A 27640-nucleotide genomic window follows, 5' to 3' on the forward strand; every position below is an offset into this window, starting at 1 on the left:
ACATCATGCTCAGGTCCCATGCTTTTTAATAATCCTAATTAATCACATTTTTTCCTATATTTTTATATATATATATATATACATACACATACAGATAGCATTCCCTTAGCTTATTGGCCACCCTCCTAAAATGTCCATTGAGTTTTAGTCCATTGCTTTGGGCTCCATCTGTCGTAACAGTCCTTCAGGGCAGGAGAGGTGGTGTGCGATGTTGGATTGCTGTGTGCTGAGGTCAGCCCTGGTTCCATCACTGTTGCACTTCTGTGGTTGTTTTTCCTTGCAACTCATGTACCCATGCCTCTAGGCTGGGGTATATTTTTCCATCTGAGTTCCTCATGTCCTCTCTGTGGTCACACAGGTAAAACCACTGGGTGGCATGTGGTGTGTGCCCACTATATCCTTCCTCCTGAGCAGAGGAATGCTTACTCCTAATAGCTGAGATACTGGTCTGTGCGAGTGGGGAGCAGGATATATCCTCTTAATTGCTGGAACTCCTGGTACAGTTCCTCCACAGCTGAGATGCAAGCCCATAGAGAAGAAGAGAGGCTTTCTTAATACTGCTGGAGTTGGCAGCCAATTCATCCACTATTTGTTCCTCTCAGTCTTTCCAAGCTATTACTGCCAGTGAGTTGGCATACATTGATATTGCACTCCATACAAACTTTTGCCACGTGGGTCACATGTACGTGACTTCATCTGGATCTTCAGGTAACTGCTCATTATCTAGGTCACCATAAATAATCTCCAGCATGGCTAATTCCCTGGGGTACAGGGTACCTCTCTCCATAGTGGTCTGGTTGGTTGGGTGACACGTATCATCTTCCTTGAAGGAATGCCTTTCTTCACGTCTGACAAGAGCTGCCTCCAGAGGCTGAAGACTTGTGCCCCTTTTCCAACTGCTTTGTCAATGCCTCCATCCCTAGAAGGATCCCAGCTGCCTGGCTTTCCTGCCCTCTGATTCTATGCTACTAGCTGTTATCTCGGCATCGGAGCAGCCAGGTGACAGTGTGCTCACCTCGGCAATGACTGAAGTCTTTACACACAGTTTGCGGCTCACCGAGGGATAGGGCGGTTACTGCTGCATCTGTGAGTTCTGCCTCTTCCCTTTTCTGATGGCCCTGCTTCAGAGTAGCCTGTCTCGTCCACTTCTTCCTCTGCCTTGTCTGAGTAGGAGTTTGCTTCCTTATTAAATGAGCTGACTTTCACATCCATTCCATTTTTTTCACATTCCATTCCTTTTTTTTACTTGTTCAAGGGTGAAGTTCAAAAACACAGAAGGTGCCCACTGTCCTAGGTGCCTGCCCAGACTGTCCCACACACCCTGCCACTCATAACTATCCAGCCTTGGGGTAGATCTCTGGGTAATACTCACAAATAATTATTTAATTATACGCAAAACCTGAAACGCATTCAGGAGACATAACAAGAGGAATGTGCTGGTTTGAATGTCCCAAGGACATTCAAAGTTCTCAAGAGCTAATGTAGCTACCTGGAGGAGAAGGGGAAGGTCAAGATGAAAAGGAAGGTAAAAAAGAGGGGGAAAGTGTCTCCCCCATAGATTGGCTCCCTGAGGGGGAAAGGTAGAGAGTGTAATTATTAACAGTTTTCAAGAGATGGCTCCAGATGTATGGAGATGATGGTAATGCTGAGTACAAATGATGGATTAGTCTGATGACTGGTAATTTTATCATATTGTTATATGCGTTACACAGTACAGCAAAATGATAACCAATCCACCCCCCAACGTGATAAACAGCACAATAGGGAGCATATACTGCAAGTAAGGAGCTACAAAATACAACTCTGAGAGCAAGCACAACAGCACAGGGTAAAAATCAATCAATCAATCAATTTGTGACCAGCAACTATTAAACTAATATAATGCTTATAACAAACTTCTTTTAACATGCTTTGGTCAGATCTATCATTTATCCCAACCCTTCAAACCCCATGTTGGGCAGACACCAGAAGGGCTATTCTGGTTTAACCCAGCAGGCAGCCAAGAACCACACAGCCATTCGCTCACTCCTGGAATGGGGGAGAGAACCAGAAAAAGGTAAAAAAAAAAAAAAAAAAAAATTGTCTGTTGCGATAATTTTAATAGGACAAAAAAGGGAGTGACAATAGTAACAATGATAACAGAATACACAAAGAAGGATATTCAAGAATATAACAGAATATACAAAAACAGTGATGCACAATGTGGTTGCTCAAAGGGCATCCCTTTGGCAGTTTGGGTAAGCTGTCCTGGTTATGTCCCCTCCCAGCTTCTTGTGGCAAGGCGGTATGAGAAGCTGAGAAGATCTTGACTCTGTGTAAGCACTGCTTACTCAGCGATAATTAAAACATCAGCATGTCAGATTTAGGATGAGAACAATACTGATAAAGCACAGCACCATACCAAGTGCTAGGAAAAAAAAAAACAACACACAACTCTATCCCAGACATAATCGGGACGTCATGTTACGAGAACCAGATAGCATGTCCCTCCCCACCCCCCCGTGTTCATTTACAAATAGTGAGAAAGATTTAACTATAAAAAGAAATCTGGAATCCAGCCTTACAAATGGAAAGTGAGTTCTAGGATTGATGAAGGTGGGAAGGGTAACTTTCATGTGATTCCCGTTAGCCTGAGCTGTGGCTCATCCACTCCTCAGGACTTAGGAGTTTGTCAGGAATCTGTTCTACCTATCCAAAGAGCAAGTCATCAGCATTTTCTTACAGTGTATAAGGGCTGTTTTTTTTTTCCTTTTCAATTCTAGGTGATTAAGGGCTTCAGATTGCTTATTTAATATCTGTAATGATTATGGTTTTTCTTCCTTTTTACTTAACTTTTTCTGGAGATACAATAAAGTCAACCCTGATTTTTTTTTTTTTCAGCACTGCTATCTGTTACAAAATTTGTCCTAAAAGCCATAGGTCAGCCTTGCAGTCAGACAAAAAGAGATCTAAAAGACCTGTTACCCATTAGTGTGCACATAGTAATTGGTCTTTAGCAAATGAGCATGAAACTTCAACTAAGGACTAAAAACTTCATTTGTTCTTGGGTCTAGGTGGTTTGTAGAGCCTGTACTTAGCTGTGTGAAAGTACAGATTACTTCATATGTAATTTTTCCCCTGTACTCGGCTCTGGTGAGGCCGCACCTCGAGTACTGTGTTCAGGTTTGGGCCCCTCACTACAGGAAGGACATGGAGGTGCTCGAGTGAGCTCAGAGAAGGGCAACGAAGCTGGTGAGGGGTCTGGAGAACAAGTCCTGTGAGGAGCGGCTGAGGGAGCTGGGGTTGTTTAGCCTGGAGAAGAGGAGGCTGAGGGGAGACCTTATTGCCCTCTACAGGTACCTTAAAGGAGGCTGTAGAGAGGTGGGGATTGGTCTGTTCTCCCATGTGCCCGCTGATAGGACAAGGGGGAATGGGCTAAATTTGTACCAGGGGAGGTTTAGGTTGGATATTAGGAGCAACTTCTTTACAGAAAGTGTTGTTAGGCATTGGAATGGGCTGCCCAGGGAAGTGGTTGAGTCACCATCCCTGGAGGTCTTTAAAAGACGTTTAGATGTAGCCCTTAGGTGATATGGTTTAGTGTAGGACTTGTTAGTGTTAGGTCAGAGGTTGGACTAGGTGATCTTGGAGGTCTCTTCCAACCTAGATGATTCTGTGTTTCTGTGTAATTCTATTATTTATTTATTTACTGGGGGGATGGTGGGAGGTGGGTGGGTAATGTTTGAGTTCATTTTTTGTTTATAAAACTTTCATGTTATGTATGTGAAGTTAGAACCTGATTGGACATTGGGTTTATAGATATGACTGTCAAGAAGCTCATTATATTCAGTGGACTGTATGCTTAAGATGGTCTTAAGGTACTATATGTCAGGTCTGAGAGAGCAGAGTGTCTTAAAGTTAAGTGATCATTATGGTACAAGTTGGAAGGAAGCAGGTTCCTTTGTGTCATGTTTCATCGGAAGCAATTTTCACTTAACCAGGAAGAAGGAAAAACGTCTTTAGCTGTAAAAATATCTCTAAGTGTTAGTTACGAGACTGGAGTGTTTCCAAAAGCTTATAAGGGTATCCTGCTTCTCAGTAATAAAGCTTTGATAACTCGTTTGTGATGTTTGATTATTTTGATTCAAAGTTATTGTCAGCCTTTAGATTTTTAATAAAATTTCTAAGATTGTGACCATAATGCTACAAATATGAATGATTTGGCTGTGAGTTGATTAACCAATGGGGAAAAGCACTCTCTGCTGTGGAATACATTAATATTTTGGTTAGATAACACAGCTTATAATAGATTTAAGAATTAGATCTTTGGGCTTCTTTTCTCCAGAGTGATAGCTTTCTATGTTTTTCTGCTACTTAAGGAGGTTTATGCAAGGTTTGTCATGGAGAAAGCTTTCTTGTTTTTAAATGCTTTCATTGTTATGTCTCAGCCTGTGATTTGACATTCATTGTTAATAATTTGACTGGTCGATGTCATGCTGTTACTTCTGCTAGTAAAGGTAATAGGAATGAAGTACTTAAGCCTTATTTAATATAGTATTTCATTGTGGGAGAAGAATGGCGGTCAAAGTATAGGAGTTCTGCCGAGGACATCAGTTGTCTTAAAACATTACACTTTATGCCTACACACTTGTACGTAGGAGTTCTTTATTGTTGTATTTGCTTATCTGTACTTTGTGAATGTTGAAGTATTCTGGGCAGAATTATGGATCCACTGAAGTCAGGAGTTGTCCAGTTATACTGAACGCAGATGCATCTTTTGGTACTGTAATCATGCTGATATCTGAATGCTGAAGTGTCATGGAACTTGCATAAACTCAATATGAGAACATAGTGAATTATTAAAACGAAGTCCAAAATAAGTGCAGCTAGTCTTCATCTATATTAGCGTAGGTGTGACTACTTTCTTTCCTACTTCTGAGGATGAAAAAATCTTTCAAAAACTGCATCCAAAATTTTATCTCCTTTGACCTTTCTCCTCATCTCATTTAGGTCTGTGAAGAGGAAGAGGGCTTGGATTCTCATTTTATAGCACTTGACATGTGTTTTTGTTTGTTTTCTTTTCCTAAATAACAGAACTAAGGGAATCTGTTTGAAATTGTTAATGAAAAGTGGCTATCCTAGGAGCATGAGCAGGACCAGCTGAGAGAGTAAATGAATATGAGAGCTTGGATGCAGACAGAATAAACACTTTCTTTGTTCTTATAGGGTAATGTAGCGAAATATATTTGGTCAAAATGAAGTCCAGTTGTATTGTAATCGTGGCTTTGTATACAGATGGTTAAAAGGTAGGCTTTAGTTCAATTTGCAAACTAGTCAAGGCCAGAGAAATTATGAAGCATGTGCATGAAAATAAGAGCCAGGCAATGAATAGAAATTAGACCTACTACTGCAGGATATGAAACCTCTTATGAGAAGGCTTGTATATTTCTAAGGCAGTAGGCAGACAAAAACTATTGTGTTTATAGGTTACAATCTATGTATGGGTAAAATAGCGTTGTTAAAAAGAAAATCCCTCTTGAAGCAGCAATGTCTGTGATTTTGTTAGATCCCCAAAACCAGTCTTAGTTGCAGGCAACTCTTTAGCATGAGAGACAACCTCTTACAATGGCAATTCCTGTTTAGGTTTTCATAAGACTTTCTATTATACCTGAAAGATTCTGCGCTACCACCTTACAGTATACAGATGCCTTTCAAGATGCAGGAGAAATGAATAAACCAAAGGAACTTATGGATTACTTTTCTGGGGTAAAAGAGCATATTTAATTAAATTCTGAAGATATCATTCATATGTTTTATGGATGTACTGCAGAATTTGTTCATTCTATTTGCATTTCTTACAAATATATAAACTTACAAAGTATATAAACTGCAGATTGGAAAGTCTGTGTTTAGTGTAGTGTTATTGAAAATTCTCTGAATCTCTATGAAATTAGTCTCATTTTGTGACTTCTAAAGAAGTTAGTCTAGTTTTGAACTTCATACTACACTTCTTTAAATGTTAAGCACTAGGGATTGATCCAGCTGGGTTTGTGTGTGTATTGAGGTTGAAGTGCCAGTGACTGGAGGGAGTCTGATTGTTTCCTTAGGGAGCTATAGTGCTGCACGTATGTGTACCTCACCAGCTGAATTCAAGTCAGATTGCCTGCTGAGCAGGGTAAGAGGTCTGGCAATCAGATACTGGAGAGACTGTAGGCTTTCAGGAGGCTTCTACCATGAGGTACTAGCAGGTGGAGAGACCAGAAGATCTAGGGCCACCTACCGGATAGATTTATTCTCTAAAGCCACCACACTCTTGTGTGTTTGTAGAGAGTCAACTAGCAGACTCCATCCTGATCTGCTGTAGAAGACACATGATTGAGCATCTGTACCATTTATTTTTATGCTACATGTTTCCATTTCATGTTGATCTGCATCTGGCTGCATGCATGCGCATGCCTGCTGGTGATAAACGTTCAACTGCACAAATTGATGTTATCGCTACAGCCTCTGCACTCACAAAAAGACAGAAGCAATTAGTAGTAGCAAAGAGTAATTAGAAATGTAGGAAAGTAGGTACAGATTACCACGGTTACTAAATATAGGAGAATTAAACTGATACTGTCATACAACATGCATACGTTCACTAAACTTCCTGATTAGTGATCTGTTTTCAGAGATAAAGATGTAACACTATCCACAGTAAAAAGGCTTCAGTTTAGTTATGTCCACAGAAAAGATAGGAAGCATGCATTAGTGCTCACTTGTCTACTAAGGTTTTCTTGTTTCTCATACTTCCAGAAATTCTCAGTGACTTCAGTCAACTTTGAAGGAAGTATATCAGTAAAATTTTATCTTCCAGAGGAATTTGGATAGGTGGACTATGTATGAGGTTAATGATGAGCTTATTTTGTACTTCCTTGTTTAGTTATAGTTTTGCTTAGAGAACGATCAAGTTTGTCCTGATTTGTGAGAGAACAGTATTGATTTGATGTTCCAGCTCCTTTCAAGTGCTAGTTCAGTTATTCGGGATACCTAGTAGTTGTGTGCCTTTGGAAGGGTGGAACTCTAAGAATAGATTGGTTTTCAAACCACTTCTGCACCTTATATTTGTATTCATGGTCAGGGAAAGAAACAGTTGTTGAAATTTCTGGAGTGTAGAAGTGAGCAAATAAACATCTGGTGGTAACACCAAAAAAAAAAAAAAAGAGACAACCCTACATCATTAGTCTAATTTTTTGCTGTTTTTATAGCTATAGTTATGTCTTTGCTCAAAGCCTAATTCACGTGAACTCCAGTCTGGAGAGGGTACCCACACTGAAGAAAAGTTTTGGCTTCAGTGAATGCTCATACTAACAGATGATGACAGAAGTTATCAGCTTGAAGTTGTTCATTGTGGCCAAATGAAGTTAAAAGCATTGCCTTACTTGAAATAAATTTTCTTTGTGTGGAACAAGCTCACATGAAAGACAATTGGATTAACTCAGCAGTGAGTAGATTAGAAAGAGAAAATGTAGGGTTTTATTTCCCAATTTTATAACCTTTAAAGTTTCTGTCTTTTTGTAAGCTTGCATACTGTTGAAAAGGAACTCTGAAGAGCAAGGCATTGAAGACCAATGAAAGAATGACCACTGTTGCTATTTCTCCTCAAATAGCAAATACATTTTGCTATTTGTGTTCCAACTGTATCCAGTCCTGCACAAAAAGCAACACAAATGCTTTCTGATTTGCTGCAGATAACAGATGGTGTGAAAGAAGTCTGTCATACATAATTTTCAGCTGCCAAATCTCATTTTATAAAGGATTGAGTAAATATCCAGTGCAGATGATATTTTATGAAACAGATAATCTCCCCAAAATAGAATTCTTTAGAGCTTTCCCTTTCCTGTAAGTATATAAATGTAAACACAGGAAGAAAAAAAAGACTGTTTTACGGAGACCGACAGTGAGTTCTTTTTAAAGCATATTTTCTTAACATTAGTTGAAATTGGGTGGAAAGCACAATGAAGATTTAGATCAACTTTGGAATCTTGGAGTTGCATGTAATTCCCTTTATCACTGACCATTTATTTTCTGATCATGTCTCAAAGAACATTGGTTTTCTTACTAGATTATTAGCTTCAATACTTTCTAATGTGGCTTAAGAAGCTAATGAGAACAAGCAGATTTCTACAGCTGGAGAACTGTGGTCCTGCCATGGTTCATGGCATACAGTATTTGTTCAGGCTTAAGTTTGTTTTCCAAATAAAAGGGTAAGAATTGTGCCACATTGTTAATAATTTGTCACCTACTTCTCTGTGGTTACATTGGTTCTGAATTGTCATTCTGATTGCTGAGATCAAGGTCCATGTTGTGGTTGGAATGATCTTGGCAGAACTCTTCTTTTGGAACAGAACTACCGAGAGTTCTGGCTATCTGGTGTGCCACCTTCCATCCCACTATGTCTCCCCTGAATAATAGCTAATAGGTTTTCCCCAGTGTAATCACAATTTCCACCATGCAGGGTTGTTGTTTTTTTGTTTTGTTTTGTTTTTCTACATTAGTATATGACCTTTGCCCAAGTTACAAATTTAGTATTAGGGTTACTTATTTTTTTATACTAATGCTAGAGCATAGAGACTAGAGCAGATCTGAGTCTTTATACTGCTGGTCTCAGGAAGAAAAATTCAGATCTTGAGACTTTTCCTAAGCTGAGTGTATGACCAAAGGAGAGCTGGATGCAATTGTACGCTTGACAAATTGTTAATATCTAACAATTAAAATGTACTTTAACTATGGTTAACATTCTGTCCTGTTAAGCAAGTTGTGGTTTTACAGTGAAAAGACAAATTGCGCTACTGTCTAAACACTTGAGACTGGTTGATCTTGAAACAGATTTCCTCTTTTTTTCCCCAAATTCCTTGGCATAGAATTATCTGAGGACAAAGGACAACTCTTCCAGTACCACCTTAGTAGTTCTGCTTTGCTCTGAAGTGAACACTGCAAGGCAGAAATTTAATTCAATACTTGCTGCTATTATCATTTTTATGATGATATCTGTGAATTACCTGTTCTTATTCCCATCCATTTCACTGAGCTTATTCAAATTTAATACAGAATGGTGGACTTCTATGCTATTTTTTTCTTGACTAACTTCAATTTTAGGTCTGGTTGTCTGTGGCTGAGCTTTATGAAGACAAAACTCCTTATGTTGCAGATAGCCCTATAGTCTTGAAGACACCAAAAGAAAAAGTATTTTTGCATCAGGTTCTGAGTCAGTAAGCTAAAAGACATGTTCATGCTGAACAAGAAGCAAGGGTATTCCTTTATCTGTGAATGAGCAAAGGTCTGGTGAAATTTGAGGGCTGTTCTTTAATTATTCCACAGCTAATGTGAAAGTTAGAGGCCTAAATAACTTTATTAAAAAAAAAAATAAATCCTGTTGTCCGGAAGTTAACTGTAACCTTTTGAAAAATAGCTAATCTTAAATACAGTGCTTTCTTGCATCTTGATGGAATATTTGTCGCTAATATAAGCTTGTTTATTAACTCTGCCTCGTGAATCACTGTGTGTCATTGGCAGCCCCAACAGGGCATAATTGGCACTAAGGAAATAAACAAATACTTACAGTTAATAACAGCACTGCCAAAATCTGATCCTGCTTAGCTGAAGATATCCAATGTGAGCACAGCTGGTTGCTGTAGATAGTACAGCATACATTCCAAAAAGCTACAGAAGCAAAAGGTGTGAAAAGCTTTTTACAGTTTTGGCTTTTGCATATTGTACGGAGAAGAACTGCAGGATGCGATTAGTGAAAAGGAACTGCCTATTCTTAAAAGAGCAATCATTTTCCCACAAGAGTCAAAAAGCTGTATTGTGGCATGTGATGCATTATCAGTTTTTCAAAACTCTTGTAGTGAAATTATCTTAATGTTCTTATTCTGTGTTTTTATACTACTTGCTATGGTGTGTGCTTTCAAATGTACTCTCCTGTGAGTTGGATGACAAAACCCGTTTCTTTAATTCTGCACTATATTATAATGCTCTTGAAAGTTAAAATTGCATTTTTCTGTGCCTAGAGAATCTATGTTTTACACTCTCACTTTAACTAAAAGTCTCCTATAACTTTCCACTGCAAGTTTCTGTGTTATCTGCCTACTACCTGTATCCAGCTAGGCTGTATGCTCCATGTTTGTCCCTCGAGCGTCTTCCCTGAGCTTTGAAGAATTCTGTGCATTTTGTTTTCCTTTTCCAGATTTAACAGCCAAGTTTTGGTATTTTCACTGAGGTCCGTTTGAACTTCTAGTGAAGCTAGTGGAGCTTCTGATTAAGTAAAATAACTGTGCTCTAATGAAGGAGATGAGGATTTGATTTTGCAGGACCAAAACCACTAGTACCCTGTTTTGTTTTTTTTTTTTTTGAAAATGACAATGAAACTTGATTTCACGTAACAGTGAATACAGACTATTTAAAAGCTACATTTTCCTTTATTTTGTGGAAGTAGTCTGAGTCACTTTTTAACATTTTATTGACTAAACCTATGTTGTATGAGTGGTAGAGGGCTGAGAAGTAGATCTTTGCTAACTCCTTTTGAAGGATGGATTAATGAGGATATACAGAGCTATTTAAATTATTCAAACTTTTCAATAAGGTGCTAGCAATAATTCAGTTAAATATTCTTGGTCAATAACTGGAAAGGAAGTAGAAAGTCTATGCCTTTTATAGAGTATTTTACATTTCATCTACATAAATGTTGCTGAAATAAAGTGAAATAATAGAGGAATAGAAATATTCACCTAATGAAAGTATGTTGCTGTCATTTTTTATTAAGATCACATACTCCAAAGTACTGTTGAAGTCTACAACTAACAGAACTACTAAGCCTTAGTCATTTATTGTTTTTTAGCATTAAGAAAACAATGTTTATAGATGGATTCAAGGAAAGCATAAATTTATGTGAGAGATTGATGCAGACATATGAGACTAAGTAAATGGGCAGTGTCTTATTACTTAATAAAGTGTATTCTTCAGTCAACATCCAGAGGAAAAGGGACTTTACAGAGCCTTTACTCCCAGTTGTGTGGAGCCATGCCTTTTGAAACACTGGTATAAGCCAGTATGGACTATGCAAGAACCTGTGTTGAGGTGTTGGTTAGTTACAGTGATGCAAACCTCATTTGTACTCCTCAATGCCTTACTTTTTTTTTTTTTTTTTTTACTTTTTTTTCCCCTCTTACCCTGCTAGCACTGTAGAAATAGCTCAATGTTTTCTGGAAAACTAATTATAATAAATAAATAAACACAAAAACTGCCTGTTTTGTAGCTCTCCAGAAATGCAGTGGGTGTGTTTGTTTAAGTGAACAACTCTGTTGTGGAATTGAGTGTATGGTAGTATTACAAAAAAAAAAAAAAAGCAAAAAAGCATAACTTGAAGATTTGAGATTTCTCCCACTGAGCTCTTAAATTAGATGTCTCAGTCAGTTGAGAAGATCAGTCCTCCACAGAACGATTTAAGTGGCTGTGGTGGGTTGATGCTGGTCAGCAGTTAAGCTCCCACCCAATCAGCAGGATTCAGGAGAGAGTCAGAAGGACAAAAGCAAACTTGTGGGTTTAGATAAAGACAGTGGAACAGGTGAAGCAAGCAAACTGTGTACACAAGCAAAACAAAATCAGGAGTTTATTTACTACTACCCCTTGGCAGGCAGCTGTCCAGCCACTTCTTGGCAGGGCCTCAGAACATGTAATGGCTGCTTCACAAGATATGCCGTAACTGTGAACATCCTTCCTTTCTGGAAGCTTTCATTGCTGAGCATGATCTCATACAGAGTACAAGCCAGATGTATTTAGTCTGTTTGGGTCAGCTGTCCCAGTTGTTTGTTCCCAGCTTCTTGGGCACCTCCAGCCTTAACGCTGTGCAAGCACTGCTCAGCAATTGTTTTTTTTTTTTTTTTAAAAAAAAGTGTTATCAATACTGTTTTAATGACAGATCCAAAACATAACACCATACATGCTGCTGTGAAGAAAACTAACTCTATCCCAGCCACACCCAGCACACTGGCTTAAGACCAGAGTGCTCTGCTAATGCCAATTCATTCCGTATTTCTTGATCAGCTAATGCAGGGGGAGAGAGAAAAAGATGCTTCCTGAAACCTGAATTGCTCTCCAAAATTGAGTGATTCCTGCATTTAAAATCTGCAAAGCAAGACACCAAACTTCTAGTTAATTAACATTAACTATGTTAATGAGTTTGGACATGCCAAACTGACTTGAGGCTTAAATAAATAAATACATCTTAAGAGTACTGATTGTTTTTCCAGAACTTCTAGAAATTTGTGGAGTTAAGTATTTTTCCTGAGAGCAGCAAGTGGCTACTGTAGGGGCAAAATGTGGTGGACCACTCAACTACCATCTTGTGACAATGGAGATGCTGATGTCAAAGTGAAACACCAGAAAGTCCCCAAAGGGCTCATACTCATTTTAGCTTACTTTTTATTTGCTTGTTATGCTATTATCTTGTTATAAACAGGATGATCTTACCACATTTGTTTAGAAGACTACATAAATGCCTATTTTAAGTGCTAGTAATGGATTTTGAGTCTTCCTACTGAATAATTTTATCTCTCAATGCTGAAGAAAGAAATATTGACACCTGACTTCCCCGTTTTACATTATTTTAATTCTTTATCATCCAACTTTCATCTTAGCAGATCTTACTCATTAATTCAGCTGATCGTAGACTTCTTCCGAAGTTGAAAGAAATTATTTCTAGAGCTCCTACTATTCCTTTCTTATTTTGAAGATGGGAATGTTGTGGGCTGAGGTTGTTTGGAAGAAGAATTATCCCCCAAAACTACAAGCAGAAGCTTCTATGTGAATTTTCCACTGCATTGCTGCTCCCATTACATCATGACTCACTCTGACTAAATATACCACTGAAGTCCAATTCAATCCTTTTTTTCTAAATAATGTACTACACAGTAAAGCAATTCCAGTTAATTCTGCTACAGTTACTTTAATTGACATTTCTTTTATGGTTTTGATCTAATGACTTACAGTTGTATGTAAAAAGCTAGTTTGAATTTCTCATAAGTTGGATTTGATTCAGAGATCTTTAAGTGAGTTTTACCAAGGGTTTTCAAATCAGTGAGAAGTTTTGAATTCTTTTCTTTTTAACATGCAATGTAGGCTTATTCAGAGTACATATAAGCACATGTGTAAATATGAATTATCCTATCATACTTAAATTGAGCATATACTGAGACAAACTTCACCTGGCTTCTGCCAAGTTTAGTAGTTTTTGAGAGGAAGGACCTTCCCTGATGTGATTGTAATCGATATTGGCTGTCAAAACATTCTCTGTCTGTATTCTTCCTTTGACTTCTTATTGCTGCTGCTTTGTATATACAATAGATGAATTGATGTTTTCAGCTATTTAATAAGCAGAATAAGTGTTCTCATTCAGTGGACTTGGTAATAAACTGATTTATGCAACTGCATAGTGTATCTACAGGAACAGTATATTTCGGAGAGCTTTGTTACGATCTTACTTGCCACCGAGACATGGAGAAAATATTCATATTCCATTTGAAGGTAACATTTTGTTTTTTCCTGAAGACTTCTCATTGGTCTTTTATTAGATCTTTATTACAGATTTTAGAACAAAGGATTTGACATGGGTAATTTTTTTCATTTTATGTTCCATTGATGCATGTGTATTCAATCTGGAGTTAATCATCAGTGTCTTAATGTTATTTTTGAATTTCCAGAGACACTTTGAGTACACACTTCAGATTTCTGTATCTCACGCAAGGAAAATAAACTAAATAGTCACATGTTTTCTGACAGCACAGTAGGTGTACCTGCACTATTAGCTTAATCTCTGCAGAGAAACTACAATTTAAATATAATGTTTTTACAAGTGAATAAGATGCTTCTATATGTACATCCATGCTGCAGCCTGTGGAGCACCCCATGCTGGAGTGCATGGATGTTCTCTGAAGGAACTCTGGCTCACGGAGAGTCCATGCTGAAACAGGTTTGTCTTGAAGGTCTGTAGCCTGTGGAGGGACCTATGGTGGGGCAGGGGGAAAAAAGCTGAGAGGAAAAAGCAGCAGAGAAGAGCTGTTACGGACTGACCCCAGCCCCTATTCCCTAGGAAGTAGAAAAGGTAGGAATGAAGGAGGGAAGCTGAGCCTAAGAAGAAAAGGTGTGTAGGGAGATGTTTTTGTTGTTGTAATTTCTTACTGTAATGCTATAATTTAATTGGCAATAAATTATTCTTATTTTAACAACAACGAAGTTGTAACTTCTGTATTTTAGACAAAGAAGTAATAAGTTATTGTGCTTTGACTGGGGGAGGTATCATAGCAACAATTAGTTTTTTTCATCCTCAGTTGTGGATGGTACTGTTCCTAGCATCTCCTGGGCAAGGTGACTTTGGTACTGTAGTTAAAGTCAACACAGGTGGTTGGGAGAAAATTTATTGCTTTCACGTCCCTTGACAGTTTCATCTGCACCTGAGCATTGTCCTTTCATAAAATTGTCTTCCTCTTTGATAGTCTTGCACATCGTTTTAAAGATTGCTAAGATTATTTTTTGTATAAGTAGTTAGAGTAGGTGTGGAGGGTTTGTTTATTTTTTAAACTCAAATGAAAGAGAATGTCCTTGCCTAGAGGGGAAATAAAAATCATAAACCCAGGCATAGTTAGAGGATACAGTTATCTGGGTAAGGGAAGAACAGACCTTAACAGTCACAGATAAGTATAACCCATGTAGTTTATGTAGAAAGATTATGTGCACCATCCCTCCAGGTATCTTGCCTAATATTTTTAGTGTTCTGAGATGGAAATTGTTAATGCTTTCACAAAGAGAGAAAACAGGAGCTAGAGAAAGCTAAAACGTCATTTAATAATAGCTATGGTGCTCATTATGAGACACCCTGGAGCTAAAAAAGGAGCAATTGAACCTATTTAACAAAATAAAAACCCGGACTAAAAATAACTTGAAAGTGGCTTAACACTTCCACTATGTCCTAGTGATACAATTCAGTTAAGATGCACTTTTGTTGATACAACCCTTATATGATTTAAGGTATGCTAACCTCTTACTAGAATTCTGTCAAATTACTCAAACTTTTTGCTTGTCTGTGTATGAGTCCTTGTGCATATATTAAAACACTGGAACATGTGAACTGCATCATTGCATTTCCGATACTGAGTTTGCAATTGCATTATTGATATTTGCTTTTTTAAGAAAGCATTTGGACTGAGAGATTTTCTGAGTCTTCACACTTTCTAAAAAGGAAGTATAAAATGTGCGGTTTTGTTCTGAAAAGGGAGTTTTGTGGGTCATGAGAGATCAGATTGGTGATAACAAACATGATCTGATGTCTCTATGTAATGTAGTGACTCTAGACGAAGGTGTAAATCAGTCAATATCTGTAGCTATTGTCAGTCTTAAACCTTCCTTTTTGTTCTTCCTACATTTTCAGCCATGGAGTATCAGATATGAATAAGAATACTGTGCCTGCATAACATGCACCAAAATGTTACAGTTCCATACTATAACAACCTTGCAACACCATTGATGCTGTGAAGACTTAATGTTATTTGTTTCCTTTCATTGCCCATTCTTGTATCTTTCAGCTCTACTGTACTTCTTGGGAAGATGGAAATGCTGTCATGTTTCTGCAGCCAGCGATTTAACACACAATGAGCGACCTTAAGTCCAGGCAGTGTCAGGAATTTAATTGTATTTAGAATCCCAGCCCAGCATTTTCTCTAACATTTTATCTAACATTTTATCTCACAGCTCTAAAGAGTAGTCATACCAGATCACACCAGATAGCCATCTAACACAGATCTCCTTCCTCCTGTTCAATGGCTGCAATATGATCCTGATTTAAATATTTTAAAGCAGATCTACCAAGATCTGCACTGGGCTCCCAAAGAAGATTAGAAGGCTCTTAAACTCAACCAGGTTTTCTTCAAATAGAAACTGGAAAAAAAATGTTTTTGCTTGTTGGTTCACTAGAGAAACTGAGGAAGACAAACTTCAAAAGCAGGTCTTTTTAAATGCAAGTCTGGCCCTGACACCATGCAGGCAGCTACTTTGTTTTCCCTTTAATTCAATGAAGTTTCTTTGATCATCACAGCATTTGCAGCCTCTGGTACTCCCACAGCTCCCAGGTCCTTCATGTCAATTTTCAGCAGAGGTTGTACAGCATTTGACCATAGGCAGGAGTGCATCTTGCACGTATGCATTTGGAAAGTTGGTTTTGGTGGAAAAAATAATTTAACAGATGAATTTTCAAAAAACTTTTTAATATTTAACCAGAACTTTTGATGAAATTTCAAATGCTTTTAGATCTACAAAAACAGTAATTGATCAAAATATGCAGGAAGTTCTACTTTCCACTTGGATAAAGTGGCTAGATTCAAAGCTCTGTATAGTTGAGGTTGGTGACAGAAAGGGTGCATGCTCACCTCTTTGGCATCCTTTATTTAGTTGCCCTTTGGGAGATTAAAATAAATACAACTCTATGCAGGGCATGTCTGTTTTTCCTTATAAAAGCAGAATGTTTTAAAAGGGACACTATTCCATATCAGAAGAAGCATGACCAGCAGGGTGAGGGAGGTGATTTTCCCCCTCTGCTCTGCTCTCATGAGACCTCCCATGGAGCACTGCATCCAGCTCTGGGAGCCCCTCTGGGGGCTCCAGCACAAGAAGGACAGGGACCTGTGAGAGCTAGTCCAGAGGAGGGCCACGGGGATGACCAAGAGGGCTGGAAGTACCTCTCCTATGAAGGCTGGCAGAGCTGGGGTTGTTCATCCTGGAGAAGAGAAAGCTCTGTGGAGACTTCATATCGGCCTTCAGTACCTAAAGGGGGCGTTCAGGTAGCTGGAGAGGTACCATTTATCAGGGAGTGTAGTAACAGGACAAGGCTTTAAACTAAAAGAGTAGACTTAGGAATATATTAGGAAGAAATTCTTCACTATTAGGGTAGTGAGGCAGTGGAATTGGTGGCCCAGAGAAGTTATGGATGACCCCTTTCTGGAACTCTTTAAGGTCAGGTTGGATGGGGCTTTGAGTAGCCTGGTGTAGTGGGAGGTGTCCCTGCCTATGGCAGGGGGTTTGGAACTATGTGATATTTAAGGTCTCTTCCTACCCCAATCCATTCTATGGTTAGTTTTATCTCTTACTCTTGTATTTGCAGAATCATAAAATCATAGACTATCTTGAGTTAGAAGGGACCCCCCAAAAGGATCATCGGATCTAACCCCTGGCTCCACACAGGACCACCTAAAAAGCAAATCATATATTTGGGAGCGTCGTCAAAATACATCTTGAACACCAGTGGGCTTGCTGCTGTGACTGCTTCTCTAGGGACACTGTCCCAGTGCCTGACCACCCTCTTGGTGAAGAACCTTTTCCTAACACCTGCCCTGACCCTCCCCTGTCCCATCTCCATGCCATTCCCTCAGGTCCTGTTGCTGTTCCCAGAGAGCAGAGCTCAGCGCCTGCCCCTCTGCTCACCTCGTGAGGAAGCTGCAGGCCGCCATGAGGCCTCCCCTCAGCCTGCTCTGCTCTGGGCTGAACAAACCAAGGGACCTCAGCTGCTCCTCATACATCTTCCCCTCCAGACCCTTCACCATCTTTGTAGACCTCGTCTTGGGGACACTCTCTAATAGTTGTGTATCTTTCTTCTCTTTTGGTGCCCAAAAGTGCACACAGTACTTGAGGTGTGGCTGGACCAGAGCAGCGTAGGACAATCCCTTCCCTCAGCCAGCTAGCCATGCTGTGCCTGATGCAACCCAGAATACGGCTGGCCCTTTAGGCTGCCACAGTATGCTGCTGGCTCATACTTAAATTGCTGTTGACCAAAAATGTCAAGAAGGATGATCCAAAATTTATAAAAAGATGTTTCAGTAACAAGACTGAACAAGACTAGCTTTAAAAACTATTTGATTGATACTGAAAACTAAATTAAAATGATAATTTCTTATTATGGCATGAGCATCTCTGTGCAGGTGCAAGCAGGAAGTGGAACAGCATAAGAAAGGTAGACTTTTTTGTGAGAGTGTTACTTTGTGAACCACTGCATGAAGAGTTAATCATCCATCCAGACATGGGGTTGCAGACCACCTGCAGGTGGATTCTGAAGGCGAGGAATGGTCGGTTGCCACCTGGGTGATTCTGGTGAAACCTGAATAGGAGCTCAGTGGGACACCACTCTGCAGGAATTTACAGACTCGGTTGAATATGCCTTGGTGTTTTTGTTAGTGTTAGCATGATAAACTACAAGGATATGCTTCCAAAACAAAACTACTTTTCAAGTCATGTCTACCACTGTGAATAATTACCAACACTAATAATGGCTAAGCTTCACTAATCTCTTCACTTCTGTTTTAATTCTAGGAAAAAAATCAAGTCCAATTCACCTCAATTCTCCAACTAATTTGTGTACTCAGTATTTGAAAGTGCAGTCACCCTCCCTTTCTCGACCTCAAGATCTGACTGTTTTTAAAAAGAGGTAACACCTGCTTTAGAAAATATAAAGAGCTCCATGGGGAAAGAAAATGTTGTCAGTTCACAACAGGGACAGAGTGAAAAAAGGTTAAAGAGATAAGATGATTCTATTTAATTGGTAAATTCTTTTTAGTGTATCTTGCTATATTGTATCTAATAAGTAGGCTTTAAATGGTCAGAGTAGAATGCCGTTAAGAGTAAGAAATTAGACTCATTTCTGAATCATAGGGGAAATTAGATTATAGCAGTGTTTGCTGCTGTAGTACAGGTCACTCAGCATTTTCATTATAGCTTCTGGCTTCTGAAGTTTATAACTTTGGTTGTATTAAAAATTCTTTCAGTTGAAGTTTGATATACAAGGTCAGATTCCAAGTCTCAAAGGAATTTTGTAATGAGCTGTTTTTTTCCTAAGTTCTCTCCCAAATGTGTGTATCAGTATCATGTGTATTCATATTTCATCCATATTTCATACTTAATGGCATTTAGAACAGCTTTTACAAAAGAAACTCTGTCCGAACATCTAGTTGGAGATTTTTATTTATTTTTTTTCTTTTGTTACAGAAAATCCATCTTTCTGTAGCTGACTCATGGGAAGGTATTGCTCCTGGTGAGGATCTCCACAATATTTTTGGTATTTTGAAACTCTCCTGGGCTGCTTGCTAGTAGCTTTTAAAAAATAATAATAATAAAATAAAAATAATACAAGGAGACCATTGGTCTTGTCTGTCTTCAAATTTTAATGGACAAATTCAAACATCTGTCTGGGTATGGATTAATGATTACAAACATTTTCAGTCGGTATTAGGATAATGGGCCTATCAGCAAGCAGGCGTGCTTATGCCGTTTGTTGACAGATTAGTTCCCCAGGAGTCTGTGGTTTAAAAAGTAAGTTATGATTTCATTTGGATGGATTGAAATTGAGTTCCTCTTGTGGGTTTCAGCTTCATGTAAAGATTTCAGGGGCCCAGTCAATAGATACTCCATTACTTGGCTGTCCTGCACTTGTCATGGCTGGACTCCAGCCCAAACTAATAAATACCATGTACTGCATAAGGTGACCTCACTGAGCTTTAATAGAGAAGAAGTTTACTAATCTATTAATGGATATTTACTTTTGGAGAAAACACTTGTATTTTACAGAACAGAATGTAGGACGTTCAGCAGCAGTAGCTCCTGGCAAGCTCCTGTGTGGTAGGCATTGCTGCCTTTTTGGGTCTTGAATTTGATTCTGTTTTTCACAGAATCACAGAATCATCGAGGTTGGAAGAGACCTCCAAGATCACCTAGTCCAACCTCTGACCTAAATTTTCTTATTTAAGCTACTTATAGTTGTTTTTGTTGTTGTTTGTTGTTGTTGTTGGATTTTTTGTTTTGTTTCATGCCTAAAATATTTAAAGTCTTGTTTGTAGTGTTAAAGTAAGCATTGTTGGCGTTTACGTGGGCGTTGGTAGGGACACCTCTCTGTGTGTGGCTGTTGTTGTATTGTGAGTGTGTTTGAACACGTCTCTCTGGAACCAGTGCTCAGTCTTGCCTCTGACTGCAAGCAGGACAAGAACAGCTGCGCCCATGGGACAGGGACAGGAAAGTCCTCCCTGGTCTGAAACTATGTCGCGTTGGACTTCAGCATCTAGAATGGAGGAATCCTCTGGGTCCTGGAGTCCACTGGATTCAGTGATTTTTAATTTCTTATTTTTGTAAGAACCTTAACACGTCTCACTTTTTCTTAAAATATTTACATCCAATACTCTGAACTCAAAACTTAGTATTTAGGGAAACAATATTACTATCTCTAGCTGCCCCTCTAAGGGATGACATATCATGGCATATAATAACCAATTCTTCATTCAGTCAATTCTACTCAGTGTGCTAAAGCAATGCTAACATCAAAGTTTAGCAGAGAGGGAAGGAAGGAATGTCTCCCAGAACTTATCTTTACTGTTTACTTTCCTACAGTTGACCTTTGAACTCGAAAAGCCTTTTTTTGTTCATCCAGTAAATTGGTGATTCAGTCTTCCTTAAGTATGTCTTCCAGAGAAACTTTCTGCTGTCCCTTTGGCATTACAAAGGGGAAAAACTGGGGAGTTTTTTTTTTTTTTAATTATAAAAGAAGCTGCTTGCTTTACCAAATTTAGTCATTAGGTATGAAATAAATTCAGCCTTTCTAAACAAAACTCATGGTGGGGGGGGAACTTTTTTATCAGTGAGTTTTGTTTAGGAAGGCTGAATTTGGGACCTTTCTGAGAACTAGTAACGATTAGTTTTAAAGGTGCTCCAGCAACTTTGAATAACGTACTGTCAGTACTGAAAGTCATTGCAGGAATAATAATAATAATAAATCCATCATTTAATCACTCCAGATTGTTTTACTGGGTGAATCTCACTTCATGAAGCTGGGAAAGATTGTTTGTATTTTAATGTCAGTTAATCTGATTTGGAGCAAAATCCTGTTCACGTGGTAAACCTTCTTGCTCTCTAAGCACATGAACAATCCTCCTTTCTGTTGAAACTACAGCAAAACTATGATACTTAAGTTGCAAGTTTATATTTGATTTAGTAGTTAGTAACTAGGCAAACTTCAGTATTGTTTATGTAATGATATAAATAATCATTCCCATCTGAGAACTAGTCTTTTGAAAACTCCATGAGGAATGTAACTGGTAATAACCACAGGTAAGTAGAATGCAAAACTTCACAGAATCACAGAATCGTCTAGGTTGGAAGAGACCTCCAAGATCATCTAGTCCAACCTCTGACCTAACACTAACAAGTCCTACACTAAACCATATCACCTAAGGGCTACATCTAAATGTCTTTTAAAGACCTCCAGGGATGGCGACTCAACCACCTCCCTGGGCAGTCCATTCCAATGCCTAACAACATTTTCAGTAAAGAAGTTCTTCCTAACATCCAACCTAAACCTCCCCTGGCGCAACTTTAGCCCATTCCCCCTCATCCTGTCACCAGGCACGTGGGAGGATAGACCAACCCCCACCTCTCTACAGCCTCCTTTAAGGTACCTATAGGGAGCGATGAGGTCTCCCCTGAGCCTCCTCTTCTCGAGGCTAAACAAGCCCAGCTCCCTCAGCCGCTCCTCGTAGGACTTGTTCTCCAGACCCCTCACCAGCTTCGTTGCCCTTCTCTGGACTCTCTCGAGCACCTCCATGTCCTTCTTGTAGCAAGGGGCCCAAAACTGAACACAGTACTCGAGGTGCGGCCTCACCAGAGCCGAGTACAGGGGGACAATCACTTCTCTAGACCTGCTGGCCACACTGCTTCTTATACAAGCCAGGATGCTGTTGGCCTTCTTGGCCACCTGAGCACACTGCTGGCTCATATTCAGCTGACTATCAACCAGTACTCCCAGGTCCTTCTCTGCCAGGCAGCTTTCCAACCACTCTTCTCCCAGCCTGTAGCGCTGCTTGGGGTTGTTGTGCCCCAGATGCAGGACCCGGCACTTGGCCTTGTTGAACTTCATGCAGTTGACCGCAGCCCATCAGTCCAGCCTATCCAGATCCTCCTGTAGAGCCTTCCTTCCCTCGAGCAGATCGACACACACACCTAACTTGGTGTCATCTGCAAACTTACTGAGGGTGCACTCGATCCCCTCATCCAGGTCATCGATAAAGATATTAAAGAGGACTGGCCCCAGCACTGAGCCCTGGGGGACTCCACTAGTAACCGGCCTCCAACTGGATTTGGCTCCATTCACCACAACTCTTTGGGCCTGGCCATCCAGCCAGTTTTTAACCCAACGAAGCGTATGCCAGTCCAAGCCACGAGCAGCCAGTTTCTTGAGGAGAATGTTGTGGGAAACGGCGTCAAAAGCCTTACTGAAGTCAAGGTAGACCACATCCACAGCCTTCTCCTCATCCACCAAGCGCATCACTTGGTCATTGTTGTGGTTTAACCCGGCCGGCAGCTAAACACCACAGAGCCGTTCGCTCACCCTCCCCCCTCCCTCTCTGGGATGGGGGAGAGAAACGGGAAAGTGAAGCCGGTGAGTTGAGATAAAGACAGGAATATAATAATAACAATAATAATAATAATAGTGATAATGATAATAGTATTAATAATAATAATGTGTAAGAAACAAGTGATGCACAATGCAATTGCTCACCACCCGCTGACCGATGCCCAGCCTATCCCCGAGCAGCCGGCCCCCCACCCCGGCCAGCCACCCCTATATATTGTTTAGCATGACGTCAGATGGTATGGAATACCCCTTTGGCCAGTTTGGGTCAGCTGTCCTGGGTCTGTCCCCTCCCAGCTCCTGCTGCACCCCTAGCCTGCTCGCTGGCAGGACAGAGCGAGAAGCCGAAAAGTCCTTGGCCTGGTGTAAGCACTGCTCTGCAACAATTAAAACATCAGCATGTTATCAGCGCTCTTCTCATCCTAATCCAAAACATAGCACCCTACCAGCTACTATGAGGAAAAATTAACTCTGTCCTAACTGGAACCAGGACAGTCATAGAAGGAGATCAGGTTCGTCAAGCAGGACCTACCTTTCATAAACCCATGCTGACTGGGCCTGATCGCCTCGTTGCCCTGCAAGCGCTGCATGATGACCCTCAAGATAATCTGCTCCATGAGCTTCCCTGGCACTGAGGCCAAGCTAACAGGCCTATAGTTCCCCAGGTCTGCCCTCCAGCCCTTCTTGTAGATGGGCGTCACATTTGCTAGCCGCCAGTCAACTGGAACCTCCCCTGATAGCCAGGACTGCTGATAAATAATGGAAAACGGCTTGGCCAGCTCCTCCACCAGTTCGCTCAGTACCCTCGGGTGCATCCCATCCGGCCCCATCGACTTGCGTACATCCAAGTGTTGTAGCAGGTCGCCAACCATTTCCTCATGGATAGCGAGGGCCACATCCTGCTCCCCATCCCCTTCCACCAGCTCAGGGTACCAGGTATCCAGAGAACAACTGGTCTTGCCGCTAAAGACTGAGGTAAAGAAAGCATTGAGCACCTCAGCCTTTTCCTCATCTTTTGTAACTAAGTTTCCCCCTGCATCCAGTAAAGGATGGAGATTCTCCTTAGTCCTCCTTTTTGTGTTGATGTATTTGTAGAAACGTTTTTTGTTATCTTTAACGGCAGTAGCCAGATTGAGCTCCAGATGAGCTTTGGCCTTGCAAGCAAAAAAGATTGTTGATATGAAGGAGTTATTACTAGAAGACAAGAAGAAGTTTTCTAAGGAAATGGCCATTCCAAATACCTGCAGGGGTTTGCTAATGGTTTTTCTTTGCCTTTTATTTGACTTCAGCTCTTTCCCCAGACACATTACAACCGGAGCTCTTGAGGTTTCTTTTCTGTCTCATGTTTATGTACCTTGAGGGCTTATAGTAATAGTGATGTTTCATAGTATGAGATGGAATATGGTTTTAGAAATAAATTAATTGAAGTTAGCAAACAGTATTGGGCTCAGATTTTGACACGTCGTCTCTTGCCTTTGTGTCTTTCTGCCCTTTTCTATGAAGGGCATCTTATTGTGTCCATGTAGTAGAATTATTTTTTTCTACTGAACGTTCTGAACTACTGCTGTTTTCTGATCTTTTCAACATACATTTGTGATGTTTTAGTAGAGCACTCTTGCCTCTGGAAATTAAGACGACTTCTTTGGGAGGTGGGTTAGGTAGATAAATGTTAATTTAATGAGAATTTCCATGCTAGGAATGTAATTCAAAGGATCTGAGTGTATGAAATGGAATTTATATTTTAAAAAGAGAATCTTTAATTTCTACATTCAAGATAAACTTGAAATAATGATCATTAGTTAAAATGTCATCTTAATAGCCATAGGTAATAATGAATGTAATGACTTTTTTGCTGTCTTTAGCTTCTTCAGAAAATCTATCTAAACATCTATTTAATAAAATATTTATGCTACTAATGATTTTTTTTTCACTCTGTTTATATCTTGGCTTAATTGCATTAACTTATGTAGTGCTATTTAAATGCTCAAGTTTTATGGGAGTAGAAGTAATATCATTTGTGCATCGTGGTCTCAATAACTCGTTTGTAACCTAATGAAAGCTAAACCTCCTAATTTATTCTCTGATTCTGTGGTAGAGACCTTTTTTAATGAAATCTATTTCATGTTAGACAGTAGCTTCATTAGTCTATACCTAAGAGGTATATAACATTTATAAAAGCATTACTGGAAACTTTGTAAATATCCAAAATCGTTACTTGTTCTCTATCAACAAAACAACTAAAACCACCAACAACTATATATTAGAACAAACTAGCAAAGACAAAAAAATGTATTTTGTATCTGTATAAAGTGATACTTTCAGTCCATGTCTTAATAATATATAATAACGGTTTCCTCAAGCTTGCCATTTATTTTAATTATGCATACCAGTAATATTTTAATATAGCCCTGAAATTTATTTGTCTTTGCAGTATATTTATAGTATAATTTAAAGAGCTTAATTCTAAATTTATTTTTATTTAATTTATAGCAATTTTTCATGTATGGTGTTTAATAGGAAGACCTGAAGTAAAAGAAATTTGTATTTTGCCAAAAACAATGACAGAAACAAGAGTGCATTGAGCCACCACCAGTGGAAAACATTCCTTCCTTCATCCATGGTGTGAATGAGGATCTCAGCCATGAAGTTTAAAAGTTTCTTGGTTCAGTTAGTGGTCTGTGTAGGACTTGTGTCCCTTGTCATATCTGTTGTTATAGTAGACCTTAAGTGGATATCCTATATCTGTGGTGTAGTTAGAGCAAGAAAGCTAGATGAATTAACATAAAGAGGGTTTGATGCAGGAGGAGAATTGCAGAGGAAGTTGAAAATGGGAGATGAGAAGAGAAGGGGAGTGATGTGAAGGAGATGAAAAACTACTTGGAATGGGAGAAGAAACAGAGGAAGAGAATGGTAGAGAAAAATATCTTTTAAGAGCTCAGTTCTGCTAATGGTGACCTTTTATTGGTTGATGTTTGGTAATATAAAATGTGTTTCAGTTTGCTCCCCCACTGGTTTTGAAAGTTTTCTGGGTTAGAGAAATTTTTGGAGCTCTTTTTGTTGTTTTATTTGTACAACATTTACCAAAAGCCTCCCTTGATTTGCCTTGCTATGAATGTGAACATGTCTCTACAGAGGTTGAATTAATTTAAGCTAAGATTTCTTCTTAATGTACTCCTTCATTAAGGCTTTAACTCAAGCTTATAGCTAAATTAACTTCTGTTGAAGGACTTCTCTCACTTAACTTTCTACTTCAGGTCATTGTTGGCAAGGTTGTCTGAGCAGCACCCCCAAATGCTTCTCTATGGCTCTGTCAGTCGATACCTTGTTAAGAACTGAACCGTAAACTCTTCTGCTTAATAGCACAACAGCTAAGACTCTTAATGGCAAAGCCAGTTATCTGTTTTAAAAAGACTATAACCACTATAGGCCTTTAGGGAGCTAATCTTATCATTAGAGAGCAAAAGAGATGAATATTGATAAAGGCTGAGTGGACAGTGGGAAGGCACAAGGGGGGGGAGGAATATCTGAATCACAGAATCCGCCCCCCCCCCCCCCCCCCCCCCCCCCCCAAAAAAAAAAAACTTCCCAAAATTATAATGCTTCTATTTATATGGAGTTGTATGGATTCAGAGATATACTTATGGATATATATATCCACATATACATATAACATAAATATATAATATACATTGTATATGCATATATTCATATATATATGCATATATAAATATCCAAAAACATTAGGTGTATTAATCTTTTCTAATATTGTTATGGCAATGTTAATATTTCATCTGTCCTACTACATAATGTTAAGTATTTAATGTCATTATGCATTAAATGGAGTTGCATATTACATGACGGCAGTGCTTTGAAGATAACAAAATGTGACAGTATAGTAACTGTAAGACTTTGCAGTACAACTTTGCATAACAATACGGAGAATATCATTCAGCTGCTTTTTCAGGTTGAAGTGGAACAGGTAGATTTCCAAATGGCAAAGCTCTTCTGCAAAATGAGCTTGCACTCTCTAACCACAGCTATTTGAGTTTGGCCCTCTGGGATGCTCTGATTTTGTCTGTATTTGGTCTGATGGTTTATCCTCAAATGATTTAGGGGGAGCCATGCATATGGTTGTGTTCTGTTTTGAACCACACCTAGAAGAATTTCTGAAGAAGGTGACTTTCAGTTGAACCAGGGAAGGGAAGAAAACAAGGTTCTGCCATTAATTAGCAATGTATAAAGCAGCAACCTATTAGTGTTGCTTTTTTTTTTGTTTTATTCCCATTGAAAGTTGGTGTAATTTTTTAATAGCTTTAAAAAAAAAAAAATCATCAGCAGATTAGGTTTTAAAAGATGACATTTGCCACAATACTAACAAGTTGGGTATTTTAGCATGTTAATGACAGAGGATTTGAATTACTTTTGTGCATTAGAAAGGTGTTAGGGAAGGGGATGGAAACATTGCAAAGGTACTAATACCTGTCTCACATTAGTATGCTTTTGCTCTAATGCTTACTGTGGTGTTCAGAATTTGGCTTAATGGAATTTGAATGTTAATTGCATCTCAGTAACATGGAAAATGAACAGAGCAAATTAGAAAAGCAGTGCTGAGAAAATGGAATGAATTCATAATTTTTCTGTAGCTTCTAGTTGTAAATTAGCATTCATCTTAGATTAATATAGAGAAACTAACTTTAACAAACACAGCTTCTGCTAGTTTGTTTAAATTACATCCCTCTTCCATCCTTGTTTTGCTCCTTTCACAGGACACTGAAATCATAGGGAGTATTTTTCTCTTGGGTCTATTCTTGGTTTATGATCTAGTCCAAGAATATCTTGAGTATTTGTTTTTGGCATTATTCCTTGAAAGACAAGAAAAAACTTTATCTTGTGTGTTACTTTGAAAGGCTTCTAGGTATTTAGTGAAATGATCAATTCCAAGGCAATTTGAATTATCAAAGTTGAAATGCTGTGTTACCTGTATAAGTTGGTTGAGTCTTTAGTAGTCTGAGATCATTAGGTTGTTTCTCAAACATCTTTTTTTTTTTTTTCCCAATTGTAATGAATATGAATTTTAAAAATGGCTGAGCTTTGCGTGAACTTGTTTTTTGGGAGAGGGAAAAGGCCAGGGGAGAGAAGCTGGGAACTTTTGGGTTGACAATGCTAATGAAAGTCAAGAACTTACCAGAA

The 27640-nt window shown here is 39.1% G+C and overlaps 1 long non-coding RNA gene across 2 annotated transcripts in view; it reads left to right on the forward strand.

The window, feature by feature from the left end:
* Window positions 1-19147, forward strand: part of LOC106039898 (uncharacterized) — a 51484-nt gene extending 32337 nt beyond the window's left edge. For both annotated transcript variants that reach the window (XR_001209544.3, XR_001209546.3), the window contains exons 3-4: window positions 18370-18484; window positions 19042-19147. This is a non-coding gene — a long non-coding RNA (uncharacterized lncRNA). The remainder of the gene's footprint in view (window positions 1-18369; window positions 18485-19041) is intronic.
* Window positions 19148-27640: the final 8493 nt, after the last annotated feature.

This window comes from Anser cygnoides, chromosome 2 (assembly GCF_040182565.1).
Source record: "Anser cygnoides isolate HZ-2024a breed goose chromosome 2, Taihu_goose_T2T_genome, whole genome shotgun sequence".
Classification (NCBI taxonomy): Eukaryota; Metazoa; Chordata; class Aves; order Anseriformes; family Anatidae; genus Anser; species Anser cygnoides.